General features: G+C 42.0%; 1 long non-coding RNA gene across 1 annotated transcript; it reads left to right on the top strand.

Annotated features, from left to right (window-relative positions):
• The first annotated feature begins 1,134 nt into the window (after positions 1-1,134).
• On the top strand, positions 1,135-4,574 carry LOC140844265 (uncharacterized). Its single transcript, XR_012122415.1, has 3 exons — positions 1,135-1,465; positions 2,892-2,991; positions 4,487-4,574. It is a non-coding gene; the product is annotated as an uncharacterized lncRNA (long non-coding RNA).
• The last annotated feature ends 1,379 nt before the right edge of the window (positions 4,575-5,953 follow it).

Raw genomic sequence — 5,953 nt, 5'->3', positions numbered from 1 at the left:
CTTTCAATTCCACCTAAAAGTGATAAATAAGGATCCATCCTCATATGGCATGGTCAGAGATCAAATGAATGAATGGTGGAGACAAAAACATTATAAGCTAGAAGTGCTTTAGAAAGGAAGCAGTTATTGCCCCATTCAAAGTCTGGTGCTTTTAAATGTTTGTTGAATGAATACCTATTTACTTGGGAATGCAATTTATCTCTATCTTTATCCATCTATTAGACAGAAAAAAAATTTTTTTTGGTCCCAATTGTGTGAAGAATTATTCTAAGCCACAGAAAATCTAGAAAATATTTGGCAGTAAGAAGATCTTACTGCCAAAATTTGGTTGGCTTTAGAATATCTAAAAATGATTAGCTTTGAAGTGCCCTTCAAGAAAGGCATCATGAAACCGCTCCTTCTTATTCAGCACACTGTATAGTAGGGGTTTTTGTTATCTCATATAATCTTCAAGTGTGAGCATTATTAAGTTCATTTTGTAGGTGAGGGAACTCAACCTTTAAGAGGTTGAATAATTCACCCAAATCTATCTAGCTCAAGGTACAATCATGGAGCCTGAAAATATTGGATGCCTTCGAATAGGAATATAGCCTTGGAGGCATAGCTTGTGAATAACTTTCACTCCTTACAAAGCCAAGAAAGGAAAATGGGTCCCTCTACGTATTAATAAAGCATTTCCTAAAAATTTGGGTGAATAAAAACAGTTTCAGCAGCTCTGCGACCCTGTGGAGTGAGAGCCGGTTACTCCCTGGGGCCCAGCCATGTGTCTCCAGCTCTTCGTAGTGGCCTGGGCTCTCATGCCCATCTGGCAAGGATCTTGTTTTCCTCCCTAACATAACTGGGTTGGAGGTTTTTTCTTTTTCTTTTTTTGATAGTGTTTGACTTTAGCAAGTCTCCGCATGAGCCTCTGATCTAGTGTTGGAATGAGCAACGGAGGAGGGAGGCCCTGCTTGGAATGAGTCAGGAGGGGACAGATGCCTTGTTTCTTGTTGAACAGTGTTCCCCTCCGGGTACGTCCTTTTCCCCAACAGTCAGACTCTGTCAACACAAGTCTGGGCTTCCCTCTCCCCGCTAAGGCAAACACTGTCAATAGCAGGAAAGGAAAAAGTCCATGGCTGGAATTTGAAAACTTATCTTTCGGGTGGAGGATCAAGAGCCCTTCATTAGGCCAAACATTATTTGAATTTTGTAGAACAAACACTGGAGTTTAAGTTACATCCTCGAATTCAATATTTGGCCTAGGATTATAACCACTGGTGATTTCTCCCACTTGGTGGACCTGTTAATTGCTTTGAGATAAAGTGACAGACCCTGTCAGAGGATTTTAAGTGTTCACTACTTCACTCTTGCCCTTTTTTAACTAGTGAAGAGACTGAGGTCCAGAGAAGTTACACAATTCACCCAGGATTATATGGCTACATGCAGATGGTGATAGCAGAACGAGGGATGCTTCACTGGCATTAAAGTGAGTTTTCAACTATCCTAGACTTAATTCTGTTTTTATTGGTATCAGTATCCCCTGAAATAAAACGATTTGTTTTGGGTCAGCTTGAAAATGCATGCTTAAGAACTGATATGTTAGTAACTAATCATATTTACTATTGCTAAATATTCTGACTCAATTTACTAGCATCTGTAATGTTGGGGTATAGGGTGCAGCTTCTGGAATCTCCTCCCTTATTATCTCAGCTGCACTGTTTATTAGCTCTATTATCTTAGGAAATTTTATTTACCTCTTTGCACCTCAATTTCCTTTTTCATAGAATTGGAAAACTAATACCATGCACCCAACAGAGTTATTGTGAGAGTTAGGTGAGGGTATGTGGATACAGAAGTCCTATCAGTGTTCGGCACACAGCAAATGCCCAGTGAATGTCAGGTATCACACTGTTCCATGGGCCCTCAAGGAATTTTAGTTTTGGCTCTGACATGAACTAGCCTCTTACTCTGTGTGTGTCTGTTTCCTCATTTGTGAGACAAAAATCTTACTGCCTTGCCATTCAAAATTGAATGAGTTTACTTAAATGCTGTATAATGAGATACTTACTCTTGCTAAATATTCATTCATTTATTCATTGATGAATGATTATTCATTGACTGCCAGCTGTGCCAAGCACCACATGAGCAGACAGAGGAGTTCTCTGTTTCTAAGGAGATTACAGCCTGTGGGGGATACAGAGAATGACCTAAGAAATTACAGTCAAGGATGATAATTGTTACAAGAGTTGAGGACTCCTGTGCTATGGAGGTACACAACCAGGCTAGGGTGGGAGTGAGGAGTCTAAGGAAGACTTTTGGAAGTGATAATTAAGCTGAAATCCAGGGGATGGGTGGAAGTTAACCAGGCAAAGAATCGGAGAGGGTCCTGGTGATGCTGGGGTTCTTGTTGGCAGAGTAGAAGAATGAACTTAGCAAACACCCAAGGTAGAAGAGCCAGGGAGACTTTTATTGAGAGATACAGTGAGAGGATAGACAGAGTTCCTGGCTCATGCCAGGAGGGGACAAGAGAGCCCGGGGTGATGCGTTGTCTAGGGGATTTATGGGCGGTTGAGGACTTTTGGGAGCTGAGAGCTTAGGGTGTGGACTTGTATTACCTGCCCTGCCCTCAAGGTGGGTTGGGTTGTTGTCTGTTTGCTAGGACTGTTTACAGTGAAGTCACAGGTTTTGCTGAGATACCCTCCCAGAACACTCAAACATTCCAGGCCAAGTTGCTCCTGGTCTTTTAACCTTTAACGGATCTCACTGAAGATGTTTATATTCCTAGTCTAGAGTCTTTACCCTAGAGAATTACTGTGACCTTGACTTTGTATAATGCTGAACACTGAGTTTTGATAGGGACTTTACATTGTTACATTGCTTTGACTGTAAATATCCTGCCTTGTTTTTTCCAGAGGCCCTCCCCCTACTCTGACTACAGCCTGGTCCCTGTCCCACTGGGAAGTGAGAACAGATGTATGAAAGTCCAGAGATCAGAGAGAGCAAGAGAATAAAGTGAGTCTACCATGTCCCATCTACCTGGAGACACCATTGATTTTAAGATGCGCCCTTATCTTATATACCCCTAAGAAAGAAAAAAAACATTGCTAGTTTCACTATGGCATATGGTTTTCTTAAAACTTAGGGTTCCAATACTTTCTGAAAGCACATTTAAACATTCTTAATTGGACATATGTTTTATCATATAGTGTTCTACCAAATATAGCAAAAGAAAAATACAGGTGAAATCATTTGCTTTCAGTATTCCTGAAACTTCACTTGTAGAGTCATGTTCTTTTGAAAGGTTTTTCTGATTCAAATCCATCAATATCAAACTTTTCCACATAATACCATATGGTCAACAGCTTTGGGGATGCAGCATTTCCTGGAGAATTCATGGGAGAACAGAGAGCCTTTGGGGCTGGGCTCTTCTGCTGGGTTTTCAAGTACATGAACTTTGCCTGCCTTGGGTCCCCAGTTGGGTAATATTGCCAAGCGCTCCTGATTCACTGTGCCCCCCCCCTCACAGCACTGTGTACCTAGGGGCTAAAAAGGCAGTCCACTGTTCTTCCTGGGCTTTTCTTCCAATGTAGCACTCATTCTGACAGCTTTGAAGCTGCTGCTTTTTCATGTTTGTGCACACAGGCCAAAACAATTAGTTAACAGCTCTTGCCTGGTTGATGATTTCAGATCCCAATCTCAAGGGTATCATCATGTGAAAGAAATGTGTATCTCCAAGGATGATGAAATACGGCTGAAGCAGGGGTGTATGTGTGTGTGTGTGTGTGTGTGTGTGTGTGTGTGTGTGTGTGTGTGTGTGTGTGTGTTGTGAGGAAGTGGTAGCCTGTGGTCAGGCCAAGCATCTTTTGACTTTACCCTAAAAAGTGCTAACCTAATAAGGATGTCAAGCAGAAGGATGATAACCCTTGCTGTGAGTGTAGATAGACGGGATGGTAGCAAGATGGAATCTGCCAGATCCAGGGAGGAGCAGGCTGTAGAGGATTCCTGCTTTATGAGTTACTGTAGTAAAAAGAAAAGGAATGATGCTCATCATGTTGGGAGCTTGGGGCTCTCAGCCATAAAGTTTGCTAATCCAAGGTAGCCAGTTCCCTGCCAATTCCCAGGAAAAGGTGGTGTCCCAGAGAGAGGATGAGACACAGAAAGAAAGACTCCTAGCTTTTTACCTTGAATGAATATTCCAGATAATTGAAATTCATCCCTTCAAGAAAACTAAATTCTCTTTTGGATGAAAATACCTTTCAATTCCATACACGCTTAGATGCCTTCTTACACTGGGCACTATTAAATATAACATAACTTTTTTTTTTTTATTGAAAGCTATTACTAAGAATATCAATATTCTTTGAATAAACAACAAAAAAAGAGTATCAATATTAATTAATGAGTGGAACAGGAATGCAATGAGTTCCAAAAGGCTATTGAGTTGTATGAAACAATGTGGCCTTGTATTTTTTTAAATGACCATACCTAATTCTTGTTCTTCTTGCAGCAGTTTTCCAAAGGATGTTTGCTTGGATGATCTCATTTGATCCTCACAATATCTTGTGTGATAAGTCAGGTCCTCCTAGAAGCAGAAGGTAAGATGAAATTAAAAGTACCAGAGATTTACTGAGGGAAATGCCCCTGAAAGATGATGGGGAGGTAGAGCCAGAGGAGTCAGGGTGAGCCTTGAAGCACAATCCTGGTTGACAGCCATGAAAGGCCCAGAGGAGTAAGGAGACGGGTGGGAAGAGCCTCAGACTGTAGGACAGCTCCGAGTCAGCCTCTACTGGGCTGATGGGGGTTCCTGAGTAGAGAGCTTGCTAAAGGAATCCAGTGACAAGCAGAAATGGTCTGGTTCTAATTCCACTGCGCATACTCAGTCACCAGCCAGGAGCAGCCTGAGGAGGGTGTGGCCCTGGCAGGAATGCTATTCCGGTTCCCTGAAATGCGGCTCCTGAAAGCTGTTCACTGATTGTTCCTCTCCTGGGAGGTTTTCTCCTCTAAGGGAGTTAAGAACCTGGGCTCTGGAATCAGAGTGCCTGGCTCTACCATGATTTTCTGACATTAGGTTAATTAGTTAAGCAATTTAGTTCGCAGTTTCTCATATTAATCAGAACTAATAGTGGTATCTCCCTCATAGGACTGTTGTGAGAATTAAATGGGAAAAGAAGAAAGTATCCTGTCCACAGTGTGCACTCAATCAATGTTGGGTTATAGTTAGGGGAGAATGGGAGGCTGTGAAACTCATCCTCTCCTTCCTTAGAGGCAGGAATCCTGCTTCTGTTCTGTAGCTCTCTGTGGCAGATTCCTGGGTGTCTCCCTATTTAGCTGTTTCTTGCTGAGTTACCCATTACTACTTAAAGGAATGTACCTTCCAATTCCAGTTTTGCATCGACCCTACTTACAAACATAGAGTTTGGGACCTGCATTCTGTCATGGAGCCACACGCTCCTTGCCAAAACTCTGTCTTCAGAGATTAACCTTCCCTTGAGCTCAGGAGTCTGTTTATGCCCTTAACTACCTTCCTTGGTTATGGTTTTACAAAGAGAGGCAAGGGTTTTGGAACCAATCACAGTTGGACTCAAATACTCTCTTCATCTCTTATTAGCTGTGTGAACTTCGGCAAATTATTTCATCTCTCTGAACCTGGGGTTCATATATGAAATGGTATTAATAATTAATAATACTTTTCTCAAAAGGTTGCTATGAAAGACAATAAAGGGATGGCATCTGGCACAGTTCTTAGCACACAGCAGGTGCTTTGTAGTCAATACTGCACCTCCTCTCTGCTCTCTGTGCTATACTCTGTCCCACAGTGCCATTACTCTTTGTTCCAATCATGTGTGTGGTGGTAAAGGGCTGGAGGCTGGACCTTGACTTTTTTCTGACCCCAGAAAACCCCTGGATGCTGTTGAGATTTTTGTCTTAGTTCAAGAAAAACAATTCTTCTTGTTCCTGTGAGTGTTTCTTTTCC

Source organism: Manis javanica, chromosome 11 (genome assembly GCF_040802235.1).
Source record: "Manis javanica isolate MJ-LG chromosome 11, MJ_LKY, whole genome shotgun sequence".
Lineage (NCBI taxonomy): Eukaryota > Metazoa > Chordata > Mammalia > Pholidota > Manidae > Manis > Manis javanica.
Note: the sequence above shows the minus strand (reverse complement) of the source record. Positions and strands in the feature narration are given on the sequence as shown.